The sequence below is a fragment of the Lissotriton helveticus genome, chromosome 5_1 (assembly GCF_964261635.1).
Source record: "Lissotriton helveticus chromosome 5_1, aLisHel1.1, whole genome shotgun sequence".
Lineage (NCBI taxonomy): Eukaryota > Metazoa > Chordata > Amphibia > Caudata > Salamandridae > Lissotriton > Lissotriton helveticus.
Genome location: NC_136065.1, coordinates 1,698,316,933 through 1,698,331,674, shown reverse-complemented (window position 1 = coordinate 1,698,331,674; position 14,742 = coordinate 1,698,316,933).

Genomic DNA, 14,742 nt, shown 5'->3' with positions numbered 1-14,742 from the left:
TTTTCTCCCCCTTTCCCTACGTTTTATAAATCCTTTTTTTTATTTTTCACACTCCCCACGGGGCACCCACACTAGCCAATACACTGAGGAGACCTAAAAAGACTGTAGGTCGAATCACGTCAGCATCCAGAACAGCATGAGATCCAGACACAAAGGGACAGATTCACAAAGGTAAACTTACACTGTTTACGATTGTTTGCTATTCACAAAGGTAATCTTTACGACTGCGGCATCTCTGGACACAAACAGATAGGACTGTCCTATCTTTTTATGTGCTGAGACTCCACAGTTGTAAAGATACTATTCGTAATTTACTTTTGTGAATAGCAAACAATCGTAAAGTTACACAAAAGTGTAAGTTTACCTTTGTGAATCAGGCCCAAGGTGATTTGCAAAGGCCTCTCACATGGGTCGCATCTTATATGATGGAGAAGGCCCTTGGTCAAACTTAGTCCATACCTTAGCCACAGAATATTGAAAGTGGGGCATCTAATACTATAGAATCCTCCCCATTATTATATATAATATAATGTGGTTATTTGAACCACATTATATTATATATAGATCTTTTGTATTCTACACCATTTGAAAAGATAATTGATGCACACACATTTGCTCACTTTGGTGTAACCACACTCACAATGATGCATCACAGTTTGTTGGGGGCACATTCCGGCACACATTATCTGAAACGTGCTATAAGATGTCAGTAATCTTCAAATGTGCTTTGATCTACTATCGATAAAACAAAATATCAAAAAGTTATGTAAAGTGATTGTAAAATCTGTTCGCAAGATACGGCTGATTTAGGTGTTCAGTATTTCAAATATGCCTTGAGTGCAGCGGTAGAGACACCTCTTCTACATATGGGTTTTATGTGGCTCAGCCTCTTTTTCTGCTCCACAAGGGCCCAACACAATCATTTTTCTAGCGGTATCCAGAAAAAGCATCAAATTCTCATCCGCCCACCTTGCTCAAGCTGGCATTAGCTAAGTTTGCATGTCAGTGACAAACATCAGGTCAATATGAGGCAAATCTGGGGCAAATTGCCTGTAAGTCCCATATTTGGGTAGAATACAGCAAACAGAGGTTCAATGAGTTACAGGCAATTCTTAAGTAAGATAATATTCAACAAAAATTCAACATCACACCAATAAGCGTCAAGGCTCAGGTCACCAGTACTAGGCTCACCGTGGAGTGGAGCGATTTGTAAGCCGCGTGGAGAGCTCTGTTTTAAGTTTTTCAACTGAGTAGGCCCCAGCAGCGAGCAGTTTGGAAGTCCCAGTGGTGCGCAGTATGCAGGCCTCTGTACTGAGCAGCCTATATGCCTTGCTGGTGAGCAGTCTGTAGGGCACTGTGATGGTCAGTAGCCTGTGATGGAGCAGTGTTTCGCGAAATTAAACCTGCTCAGATTGAACCCCCATAGTGTGAAATCATTAATCTTGTGGCATGCAAACTAAATGTGAAAAGGGCTAACATGAGGGAAAATGAAACTGCGCAAGCGCAAACTAAAATGCTGGAGTAGGCCGCAAATGCTTATGACTAATGGAAAATAAAAGAACTAATGCTGCTTGATTGTTCTATACTCAATTGTGTTGGAAATAACATTATTTCGGGAAGCGCATGGGTGTAAATGAGAAATATACAACACACAGGGTGGGTGTGTTATGGTATAGCATTATAAGTGATTAACAATGAATATGTTTGTTTTCCGTAGAAGTATGGTTTTCTGCTCTGCATAAAAGGCCCGGGAGTCATTTTAGTAAATGTTAATGTTAATTGGGATTTCTAAAGCGCATAATCACCGACAGGTCTCTAAGCTCTACGAGAGAGATCCTAACCTCGGCACATCTGCAGGAGTGTGCACCGAAAACATGGCTTAGGTTGCGCCCCAGGCTTCAATAAAAAGGAGTGTTTTAGTTTCTTCCTGAAGGGGAGGAGGACGGGTTCCTTACAAAGACTTGCAGGTAGCTTGTTCCAGAGTTGAGGAATCATTGTGGAACAGGCTCTGCCCCCTTTGGAGGAAGTATTAAAATGGGGGCAAGCCAGCAGGCCAGCATCCGAAGAACGTAGGGACCGCCCTGGTACATAGTTTACTAGCCGGTCCTTAATGTATGCTGTGGCCTGACTGTGGATGGCTTTGTGGGCTATGCATAGACCCTGTTATGTTATGTATTTCTTTTTGTAAAGCGCGCAAATCACCGGGGGGCATCTCGGCGCTGTATACCGCTGGGGAACCCGTCCTGGCTTTCCCTGTGGGATGGTCCCTGCTGGGAATCGCCAAGGTGGAGCCAAGCATCCCCGGCATTGAGGGGGCCGTTGTGGAGATTAGGCAAGCTAATGCCCAGAGTTGCCGAGTGGGACCCCTGGTTAGAGTGGGCACCGAGGCGAGAATTATCAAGTCTGCTGACCCTGGTCCGCGACCCTGTCGCGTCGGGAATCGAACCCTGGTCCCGGGCCGACTTTTGCTTTCGGGTCTGCCGCCTCTAACCAGTGAGCCACACCACTCCACCCTCGAACCTGGTTCTCTGCTTGCCAGGAAGCCAGAGCAGATAGTGCAGTAGGGGGGTGGCATGAGCCTGCCTTGGGAGCTTGAAAATCAGTCTGGAAGCAGCATTCAAGATTATCTGGAGTTTCATTAGCAGCTTCTCCGGGAGGCCAATATACAGGGAATTTCGTGACATGATCATTGCAGACACTGCCATTTAGAGTGCCGCGAATGAGAGAAGGGGGGCGAGTTACCGTAACTGTCTTAGCAGGCCCACGCATGTTCCCACCACAGAAGATACCTGGTGAGACATGGAGCTTGGCATCGATTTTTATGCCTAGGCTTTTTTTATAACTTGGCCTGGCTTGGGGATAGTGCCAAGCTCTTGTGGCCAAAAGAGCTAACTCAAGGGTTGATATCGTGGTAATGGACAGTACCTCGGTTTTATCGGGGTTGATTTTGAGGTAGTTGGTTGTCATCCAGTTGACTCTGTACTTCAGAATATTCTACATCCGTGCGTGGGCCGTGGGAGAGTTGTCAATCTGGATGATGATTGGGTATCATCCGCATAGTTGAAAACTTGGCACACCATGTGAGTCAGTGCGGCCACCAGAGGCTGAAGATAGGCATTGAAAAGAAGGGGAGACAACGCAGAACCCTGGGGGACACGCACGTTAGCTTGACAGTATCAGACACCTGGTCAGCCAGTGGGATACTTTGGGATCAGTCTGACAGGAAGGACAAAAGTCATTGGAATGCCGGCCCCTGGATGCCCAACTCCGAGATCCGTGACAAAAGTTGGCTTTGACTGACCATGTCGAATGCCGCGGACAGGTCTAGCAGGACCAGGGCTCATTGCTTCTTGTTGTGGGCCATGAGCCTAAGTTCGTTCGTCACTGCCAGCATTACCAGTTCTGTATTGTGGTGGGCCCTGAAACTTGCCTGTTTCATTTGGAGTTGCTGATTCTCCTCTATGTGGTGTGATAAGGTTTTCAGCACATGTTGTTCCAGCACCTTTGCCAGAAAATGAAGCTGGGAGATTGGCCTAAAGTTTTTAAGGTTCTTTGAATCCGCCCCTGGTTTTTTCAGCAGGGGAATGACTCTAGCTTCCTTGAAGTTAGTCAGGACATGGCCAATTTCAAGTGACCGATTTAGCCAGTTAAGTACCTCGCTCTCTACCCCGGGGAGTGCCATTCGATCCACTCTAGTGGGACAGGGGTCCGCTGGTAACCCCGATTTGACACTGCCCATTAGGAGGCTCAGGGTGTCATGGTTGAGCTTTGGAAAGACGGTGAGGGGCTTGCCATAGGCATGCGGTATGGGGTCCGCCACCGGGGGAGAGTGGACAACGGGAGTGTGTTGAATGTCCATCAAGAGGTCCTTGACATTGTTCAGAAAGTAAGACTGAAACTTGTTGCAGTCTTCAGGGCAGACAGGGGGCTTCTGTTCTTGTGATTGCCTCAGCTCCTTTAAAATCCTGAAGGTCTCTTTCTGGTTGTTCTCGGCAGCCAGGATCCTAGATTCGTAATATTCCACTTTGCTGGCTATAATGGCTTTTTTATAGGTTGCAAACACGGTTTTGTATTCAGACAGAGCCTCTGGGTTGTATGCTTTACGCCAGGCTCTCTGGAACTGGTGCAGTGTTTATTTCTTCCCCCTTGAACCAGGGGACCCCCTTGCCTTTGTTCCTCACTCTTTCCCTGCGTGCGGGAGCTACTTTGTCAATGGCATTGCTCAGCCTGAGTGAGAGGGACTCGCTTTCCTGGTCAAAGTTTCCCTGTACTAGCCTCATAGGGGCTGTTTTACGCAGGGTCCCGACAAGGTCACATTCTTTAATTTTTTTTCCACCCATGCAGTACTTTCTACTCAGGGGGAGGATGGACCACTCGACCCATACGCAGGATCATGGCCCTGATCAGAAAGTGATCAGACCAGGCGCAGGGACTGATATCCGTAAGGCTGGCTGATGGGTGGGTGGTACAGACCAGGTCGAGGGTGTGACCCTGGTCGTTCGAGGGGTGCAGTAACCACCAGTAGGATTAGGCAAGTAGTCTGGGAACGAATCTTGGCTCCCAGCACATCTGCACCCTCAATGTTTTCAACACATAGAGTCTCTATCGTTAGCTGACGATCGTATAGAATCGCTACCACCCCTCTAGTGTTTCCCGTCTTGTTATGCCATAGGGCAGCATAGTCCGAGGGCAGGGCTGCTACCGTGTCCGGGGCTGAGGATACTTCAAGCCATGTTTCTGTAACCCCCAGGATGTCCAGGGAGCCATCTTGGAGGAGGGAGAAGAGCTCAAGATTGTGCTTCTGTTGGGAGCGGGTGTTCAAGACCGCTACCCGAAGTCCGTGTGAGCTAGCAGACCAGGTCGACCTAGGAGGGTGAGATGGAGTACTTGCACTCCCTGCTACAGTTTGTGTCCTTAGTAAGCCTTCCACTCTGAGGATGTCTGCTACGTTGTTATTTAGGGGGACATTTCCACAAGCTGAGGCCAGGAGTTCCTCAGCAGAATACGGGGGGTGAGAACCAGGGGAGCGGACGGGCTTGCCTTAGGCACGCCTTCGGCACTCCAGCGGCGCGCCCACTGCACACAAGCACTGCGCGCCTGCTCCAGCATTGCAGATAACTTTAGCTCCTCCCCCCACCAATCAGCCCTGCTGTGCAGCAGCTGATTGTCCCAGAGCATTAGACCGTGTTAAGCAGAAGCAGAAGTGCCAATCGGGTAAAGGAAGTGAGGATCGCTGAGCGCGCTAAAGTGCAGTGCAGTCTCTGCTATAACAATGATTTAAAAGCAACACAGTGGAAATACAATAAAGGTAAGTTTTAAAAAGGTTCTAAAAGGTTCTAAAACAGTGACTTTTACCGCGCCTCGGACAAACCACCACGGGCAGGTTAGGCTCGTCTCTCTCAAAATAAATGCAGGTTTAATCTGAGCGAGAAAGGGAAGTCAGAAACTGTTCATCCTTCATGGGTCCTGTGTGCCTGCCAAAGTTTGCGTGGAGAAACAAATTAATCTTCGAAGCTGGAATACTTCCTTCGAGAGAGCGTTGCAATTGAACAATTGAGGCACAAAAGTTGTTTCAAGACCGAGATGGAGGAACTGTGTATTATGACAGCAGCTCCAATTTGTATTTCCTGGGCTGGAAGTTGATAAACTGAATAAGGAGGACAATGGACAGTCTTACAGAAGTGTCATGACGAGAATGGTGTGACAGTACACCCCTCCCTTAACCAATAGAATGTGGAGAAATTGTGTGATATGATACAATGTGGGTTGGTCTTTTTGGGTATTAGAGTATAATATTAGGTACCTGGTGGGAGGGACCAAAGAAAGCTTGCGTGATTTCTTACTTAGCGAGAGGAGAGGGCCACGTTGCTGTCTCCTATTCCTATTGGGGCTGGCTGTTCTTGTTTGCTAACTCCTGACTTAATCTTTGCCTCTTCCTGAGAGGCCTTGCTACTCTGATGGCCAGTGAGTAGTTTTCCTATTTTCCTTTGTGGGTTAGTATAATATCTAAATTTGCATAATCATTTTGCAAATGTATTTTGTCTCTGAGCTTTGTCTCTACGCATATCCACTCACTCATTGCATTGATGTTGAGATGCTCTTTTGTCATTTCTCATTTAATTTGTCTCTTGTATGGTGATTTATGATTCATTCTGTATTGTAATGATGAGCAATCACATTATTTTAGATAAAGCATTATAAATATACAAGTGAGTTTGTCTTTATTAGAGATTTTGAATTTGGTTTATAATGAGTATTTCTAGATCCAGGTATTAGTTTGTCAAACCCTGATTATATAAATAAAGATCGCATTGCCACAAAGTATATGCGAGGATGTTATATTAAATTGGTACATTTTGGTATTCACTCATCCAGCGTGAAGGGGCTTATTGGGTAATGAATTGGGCCCTCGTAATGAAAACTTGTTAGTCCCAGATCGCTGGATCACCTGTATGCTTGCTAAGTTTAAACAGGTTGAAGGCCCCATCTGGATCAATCTATAGACTCCAGTGCTGATGACTAATAAACTGGTAAGCAGTCCTTCTTCTATGGATATGGTGAACAGTCAGGGCCAGAAAATCAAAGGAGGGGGAGAAGGAAAGTGTGATCCATTCAGCTTCCTTATTTTTGAGATCAAATAATCAAGAGGGAAGGATCACTTGTCCTGTAAAACAAGGTATGCAGGTTTCGTTCCGGCTAGTCCCAAGTAAAAAACGCTCATGCACGTGTAGAGTGTGGTAACTTCAAGCGGTATATCTTGATTCTCCACTATTCCTAACACGTGTATGCATAGTCATAGGGTTTAGTGGTTATGCATCCTCCACCCGGAGGTTTTACTCTTGGTTAAAAAACAGTAGTGATCAGTGACAAGTGACGTGAAGGAGTGAAAATTCTAAGTTAAAATCTCGTACAGCCAGAGAAGTAAATTTTAATAGCTCTGGATTCGAGATGTTAAAATAAAGTTGTGTGATAGAGAGTGATAAGGGCTCTCACACACTTCTTTTTAGTGAATATTGAAGGTCGACATGTTTCAGCCCTCTGTTGCCGGTTAGGTCAGGTGGGCTTTCATCAGGACCGTTGTGCAAGGTGTGTAGAGACCTCGGGCGTCTCTGTGAGTGTTGGGCAAGTATGCTTTGTACTGGTTGCCTATATCCTGAGGATTGAGGAGACGATATGTTAATCCTTCTCCTGATAGGTCACTAGGTACTAGGCTATCCCGGACCCAGAGTGGCAGAGTCAGCACAAGTGGTGGGAAGGAGACCGCAGAAGGCCTCCCTCTGACTCGCTGGGACCCCGATGTGGCACAATACCACACCAGGCAGGTACCTAGTGACCTATCAGGAGAAGAATTAACATATCGTCTCCTCAATCCTCAGCATATAGGCAACCAATACAAAGCCTACAAAGCCTACTTGTCCAACACTCACAGAGACGCCCGAGGTCTCTACACACCTTGCACAACGGTCCCGATGAAAGCCCACCTGACCTAACCGGCAACAGAGGGCTGAAACATGTCGACCTTCAATATTCACTAAAAAGAAGTGTGTGAGAGCCCTTATCACTCTCTATCACACAACTTTATTTTAACATCTCGAATCCAGAACTATTAAAATTTACTTCTCTGGCTGTACGAGATTTTAACTTAGAATTTTCACTCCTTCACGTCACTGGTCACTGATCACTACTGTTTTTTAACCAAGAGTAAAACCTCTGGGTGGAGGATGCATAACCACTAAACCCTATGATTATGCATACACGTCTTAGGAATAGCGGAGAATCAAGATATACCGCTTGAAGTTACCACACTCTACACGTGCATGAGGGTTTTTTACTTGGGACTAGCCGGAACGAAACCTGCATACCTTGGTTATACAGAACAAGTGATCCTTCCCTCTTGATTATTTGAACAGTCAGGGCCCACAGGGAGCAGTCCATATAGGCCCTGGGGTGACTTTAGGCCAAGTGATAAGAATCTTTTGGTCCAGGGCGTAAATAATCTGTAAATACCAGTGTCGGTGATCAGGCAGAAGGGCGCAGTGGTTAGTTAGGCATGCGTTCTAGCGATAACAAGCTTTCTGATCATGATGACGTGGTAACAGCAGACTCCATAAGGCTCATTTGGGAGTATGAGTTTTGCATTTTGCAAAATAAACCTTGTTTGTAGTAAAGATCAAACCTCCCATAAATCTTATTATTGCAGTCTCGCTGCTTGTAAGCTTCTATGACTCTCTACCGCTAAAAAGATTTTTACTCCAGGGAATACTCGTTAGCCCCATAAAAATCAATGAAGTATTATGGACTCAAGCATCTCATACACTTTAATCCACTCTTGTTGATAGTTATCAACAGTACTGCCATAAACGTTAGCAGAGTTACATTTCTTACTTTACCTCTTTGTAGTCTTTCTGTCTTCTTTATAGGAGAATTCATATTATCACAGATTTATGGATAAAGATGCACAAGGAACAATTACATTGCAGCGCCAGACCCCCTGGCCCAGCGAGCGCCAACATCCTCCACGAACTCAACGCCGGCCGAACATCCACCTGCTTCCAGGCCACCCCGAAGCTCACCCACGGACCCTTCTCCTGCCGAAGCTGCAGCTTCACCAGTCATCGAACACCGACACGTCCTGCCCCCATCCCACCAGGGCAGATCGCAACCATCTCAAATGCATACTACTCAACACCCGCTCTGTCCACAAGCATGCCATCGAACTCTGGGACCTACTCGACTCATCCTCCCCAGACGTCCCCTTCCTGACAGAGACCTGGATGAACCCCTCCTCGGCGCCTGACATTGCCATAGCCATCCCGGACAGCTACAGGATCACCCGCAGAGACCGCACCAACAGACCGAGAGGAGGAATTGCCATTGTCCAAAGCAATACCCTCAGAATTTCGACCAGCACCAAAGACACCCTTACCACCGCCGAACACCAGCACTTTCAGATCCACATCGATCCCAACACCATCCTCAGAGGAACCCTCGTCTACAGACGGCCCGGAACCTGGCCACAGTTCAGCGACTCCATCACCGAGGTCATCAGCACACATGCCCTTGCATCCACAGACTACATCCTCCTCGGAGACCTGAACTTCCACCTCGAGAACGCCAACCACAGCAACTCCACCACCCTGCTCACCAACCTCGCCAACCTCGGACTCAAACAGCTCATCACGACACCCACCCACTCTGCCGGACACACGCTCAACCCCATCTTTTCCACTACCAACCACGTCACCTTCAGCCACTCCACTGAACTCCTCTAGACAGACCACCACTGCACCCACTTCTTCTTCGAGAAACACACCAGGCACTACCACCCGCAACGTATCCCCCACCACAGCTGGAACAAGGTCACTGAAAACCAGCTAATCACCACCCTCGCCTGAGACCCACCAACCGACTCCGCCGACACAGCCGCCTGCAACTTCAGGCAATGGATTGACGATTGCGCCAACACTCTTGCCCAGATCAAAAAACCTACAAACAGACGCACCAACTGAAGGGCCATCTGGTTCACCACCGACCTCCAGGCATCTCGCCAACCTCGTACTCAAACAGCTCATCACGACACCCACCCAGTCCGCCGGACACACACTCGACCCCATCTTTTCCGCCAGCAACCACTTCACCTTCAGCCACTCCACCGAACTCCACTAGACAGACCACCACTGCATCCACTTCTCCTTCGAGAAACACACCAGGCACAACCACCCGCAACGTATCCCCCACCACAACTGGAACAAGGTCACCGAAGACCAGCTAATCACCACCCTTGCCTGAGACCCACCAACCGACTCCACCAACACAGCCGCCTGGAACTTCAGGCAATGGATTGACGATTGCGCCAACACTCTTGCCCCGTACAGAAAACCCACAAACAGATGCACCAATAGAAGGACCATCTGGTTCACCACCGACCTCCAGGCATCTAAGCAGACCTGCCGGAGACTCGAGAAGAAGTGGAGCCACGAACAGACACTGGACAACCACGCAGCCCTCAAGATCGCCAGCCGCAAGCACCACCAACTCATTCGAACCGTCAAAAGGACCTCCTTCAAGGAACGCATCAACAAAAACGCACACAATTACAAAGAGCTCTTCAACATCGTGAAAGAACTCACCAACCCCAGCTCCAGCTCTAACGACATCCCGCCGCTGCAAGACCTCTGTGACTCCCTAGTCACCTTCTTTCACCGCAAGATCGCAGACATCCACAACAGCTTCAACACCCAGATCCGCTGACACCCCAGACTTACCGCCCACCAGCCACACCGGCCTCCTGCTCTCCTGGAACCACATCAACGACGACAACACCATCAAAATCATGAACACCATCCGCTCCGGCTCGCCATCCGAGCCCTGCCCTCACTACATCTTCAACAAAGCGAGCTCCATCATCGCACCCCAACTCCGGAAGACCCTCAACAGCTCCTTCAAGACCGCCATCTTCCCGGAGAGCTGGAAACACACCAAGATCAACGCAGCACTCAAGAAACCCAAGGCGGACCCTAAGGACCTCAAGAACCTCCGGCCCATCTACCTGCTCCCGTTCCCGGCGAAAGTCATCGAGAAGATTGTCAACAGACAACTGACCCATTTCCTCGAGGAGAACAACACCCTGGACTCATCCCAATCCAGATTCCACAGCAACCAAAGCACCGAAACCACCCTCATCGCCGTCACTGACGACATCAGGTCCCTGCTGGACAACAGCGAAACCGCAGCCCTCATCCTCCTGGACCTCTTGGCTGCCTTCGACACCGTCTGCCACCACACCCTACGCACACACCTCCATGACACAGGGATCCGCGACAAAGCCCTGGAATGGATCACCTCCTTCCTAACCGGCATAACCCAGAGAGTCCCTCGATTCCGATCTGAAGCCACCAAGATCACCTGCGGCATACCCCAAGGATCATCCCTCAGCCTGACCCTTTTTAACGTCTACATGGCACTGCTCAGCAACATCGTCCGATCACACAACCTCAACATCGTCTCATACGCCGACGACACCCAGCTGATCCTCTCCCTCACCAAGGACAAAGCCACCGCCGAAACCAACCTCCACGAAGGAATGAAGGCCGTCGCCGAATGGATGAAGAACAGTCGCCTGAAACTGAACTCAGACAAAACGGAGGTCCTCATCCTTGGCTCCACCCCTCCTGCCTGGGACGACTCCTGGTGGCTGGCCACGCTGGGAGCTGCACCGACACCCACCGACCACGCACACAACCAGGGGTTCATCCTGGACTCATCACTATCAATGACCCAGCAAGTCAACGCCGTCTCCTCCTCCTGCTTCAACATCCTCCGCATGCTTCCCAAGATCTACAGATGGATCCCCACCGGAACCAGAAGGACGGTCACCCAGGCCCTCGTCAGAAGCAGGCTGGACTACGGCAACGCCCTCTACGCGGGAACCACGGCCAAACTCCAGAAAAGACTTCAACGCATACAGAATGCCTCCACACGCCTCATCCTCGACATTCCCCGCCACCGCCATATCACTGCCCACCTGAGAGAACTGTACTGGCTCCCCGTAAACAAGAGGATCACCTTCAAGCTCCTCACCCACGCTCACAAAGCATTCCACAATGCCGGACAAGCATACCTCAACAAACGACTCACCTTCTACACCCCGAACCACCAACTTCGCTCCGCTGACCTCGACCTCCCCACCATTCCACGCATCCACCGAACGACCACCGACAGCAGATCACTCTCCCCCCTCGCCGCCAAGACATGGAACACCCTCTCCATCCACCTGCGACAGACCCAGGACCTGCTGACCTTCAGGAGACTTCTCAAGACCTGGCTGTTCGAGCAGCAGCCCCCCCCCCCCCCAGCGCCTTGAGACCTTCATGGGTGAGTAGAGCGCTCTACAAATGCTCTGATTGATTGAGTGATTGATTGATTGATTGCAGAAAAGCACTCAAGTTCAATGAAGACATTTGCTTGTGGTCTATTACTCCGATGTAATGTAGAATATGCACTGGACATTTAACCAATGAGGTAGTTCTTAGTAATTAATCAGAATAAATTACTCCAGTTAGGTAGGCATTTTGTTGAAAACTGTGCTCTTGTAGGATAAAGGGGCGGGTGAGGATCTGTTCTGTCGCATTCGCTCACACAGCTACTGACACTCCCACAGAGATACTTACACACCCACTCATACACCCATTCTGCCACTCTCACAGCCACTCACAAATCCATACAGCCACCAACATCCATTGACTGATCCGTACACCACTCACACACCCACTCACATACCCGTAAAACTACTTACACACCCACTTACAGACCCAGACAACTACTCACACAGCAATACATCCACATACACAGCTAGCAAATAAAATGTAAAAAAACGTAGAAATTCACAAAAAAATCCAAAGGTTACAGAGCCGTTATAGTTAGGAAATAGAATTTTAAAAAACGTAGAAATTCACACAAAAAAACAAAGGTTACAGGGATTTAATAGTGAGGCTCAGATTTTACTCGTAAAAAAACAATAAAATTCAGCAGTTATAGTTACCAGAGCTAACTATAGCTTACGCCCCCGCAATGCACTGTTTATGACCTCACATATTACATCACTCATGACATCGTCAGTGACATCACTGATTACATCTGAAATGACATCACTGCTGGCACCATCCACACACCCACTCTCACACCCACTCACACCCCTATACAACCTTGCAAACTCACACACCCACATAGCCATCTGCTGAGATTGAGTAGTTACCGAAGATCAGAGACCATGTGACAGAGGGCCTGTAAAGCAAAAAATAGTTTCCTAGGTTTACCGAAAGTCCCATACAGATCAGTGTTGTCCTAAGGATTTTCAGGGCCTTGGACAAGAAATATTTTGGGGCCCCCTGTTCATAATATTATTGCCCATTTTCTGCTAATTGAAGCTCACATGATTCTAAAGAAACTCTCAGAACTGGACTTCACACTAAAACAGTTGAAATATGTCTTTCCAGAGCCCCCAAAAATCCTTAAGATGCCACTGGGCAATGTGATGGAGATTCAGAAGTAGACGTAGACTTAAAGGAAAGAGGCTGAGATATGGAAATAGACAGGGGTAGGCTAGATAAAGAGAAACTTTAATTTCCCGGGGACCCCTTGAAAGGAGGGACCCTGGGTAATGCCCGCTTTCCCCATGCCTTATTGTCTATTTTAAAGTTATTAGCAATGAAGAGATCATAGTTGACCAGAAAAAGAAAGAAGCAGCCGGCGATCTTCGATTCAGTGAAACCATATCATGTGGTCCAAGAGTGTATGGTAACCTAATAGCTACCCCACTGCGTGATGGTGTTTACTGGGAGGACTTAAAATATCATTTTCGGGCTTAGCAGAGGTTGCTCAAGAACCTCATATGTTCAAATTTAGCCTTGATGACATCTCTTTTATCTCCAGGACTTGTTTTATTTTATTATTATTATTATTAAATAGATTTGTAGAGCTTATGTCTACCCAAGAAGGGTTTCCCAGCACTACGCTACCAATCAGAACTTATAACCACATCAAACCAAGGTCTAAACAGCCACATTTTCTGCTTCCTACAGAAAAGTGTTAGAGACCGGCAGGCTCTTAATTCAGGAGGTAAGTAGTTCGATAGCTTTCGACCTAAAAAGAAAAATGCACTGCCTCTTTGCCAAGATTTTCTAATTTGGGGAATTGTGGTAAGGTCCAAGTTACTTGACCGCAACACCAGGTTGGGTATATATTGATTTAACAAGAGAGAGACAGGGAGCCGGGTATGAGGTCCTGCACACTGGCTCCCAAAGAAGCTGGAGGGGGTGTGCAGTTCCTGGCTGGGCGTGGGGGACAGGGAGGTCTTTCTTTGTGATGCCCTCACACACCCAGGAGGATGTCATGCTTCATCATTGAGCGTTTGGCCCTCGTCAGCCCAGCACTGCAATGCCTGACGGGCTCCCGTAAACGGGGCTCCTTATCGGAGATCTTTTTGAAGAAGCTATTAGGTGAGTGCGGGTGTGGGGGCTGGGTAGTGCATAGGAGATTGAAATAAAATAGATCCGGAGCAGTCCTACTTAGGTCAAGTTTAATGGTTTAGGTAGCTCAAGCCTGGTTAAAAGCGGTGCGAGTGCCCCTATGTGGAAGTAATGTTCCTAAAGTGCTATCAAGGTGAAGTTGGTCAACATGTTTTGTGACTAGAATGCATCTAATGGGTCAGTTGGCACTTCATCAGGACCGGAGTAACTAAATGTGAACTTATGAACATAACAAAGTGCCTTAAATTAAACATGAAATTCAATTGGAAGCTAATGAAGTTCTCGAATATACTAGCTGTAGGATAGAATTTGTGGAGGATGTAATAAATATCTTGCTGCTGCGTTTTGCACAATCTGGAGTTGCCTGAGCAGGCTTTTTGTTGACAACCATATAGAGAATATTACCGTAATCCAGCCTGGAGATAACCAGAGCCTGGATTACGGTTCTTTGTGCAGAATAAGGGAGACATCCCAGACTTTTCTTAACCCATTGTAAAATGCCAAAGCACGTGGCAGCCACCGTATTCATTTGATGACTCGTGTATATGCTTTCATCAAGCCACACTCCCAGATTCTTGACTATATGTACAGGGCTAGGAACTGCAGCTATAGCCACAGGCCACAAATGAAGACCCCACAGGTGGGAATGGTTGTCCACCAATAACACCAGCTTTATCCCCGTTTAAATTGGGGGAGTTGGTATTTATCCAATCGA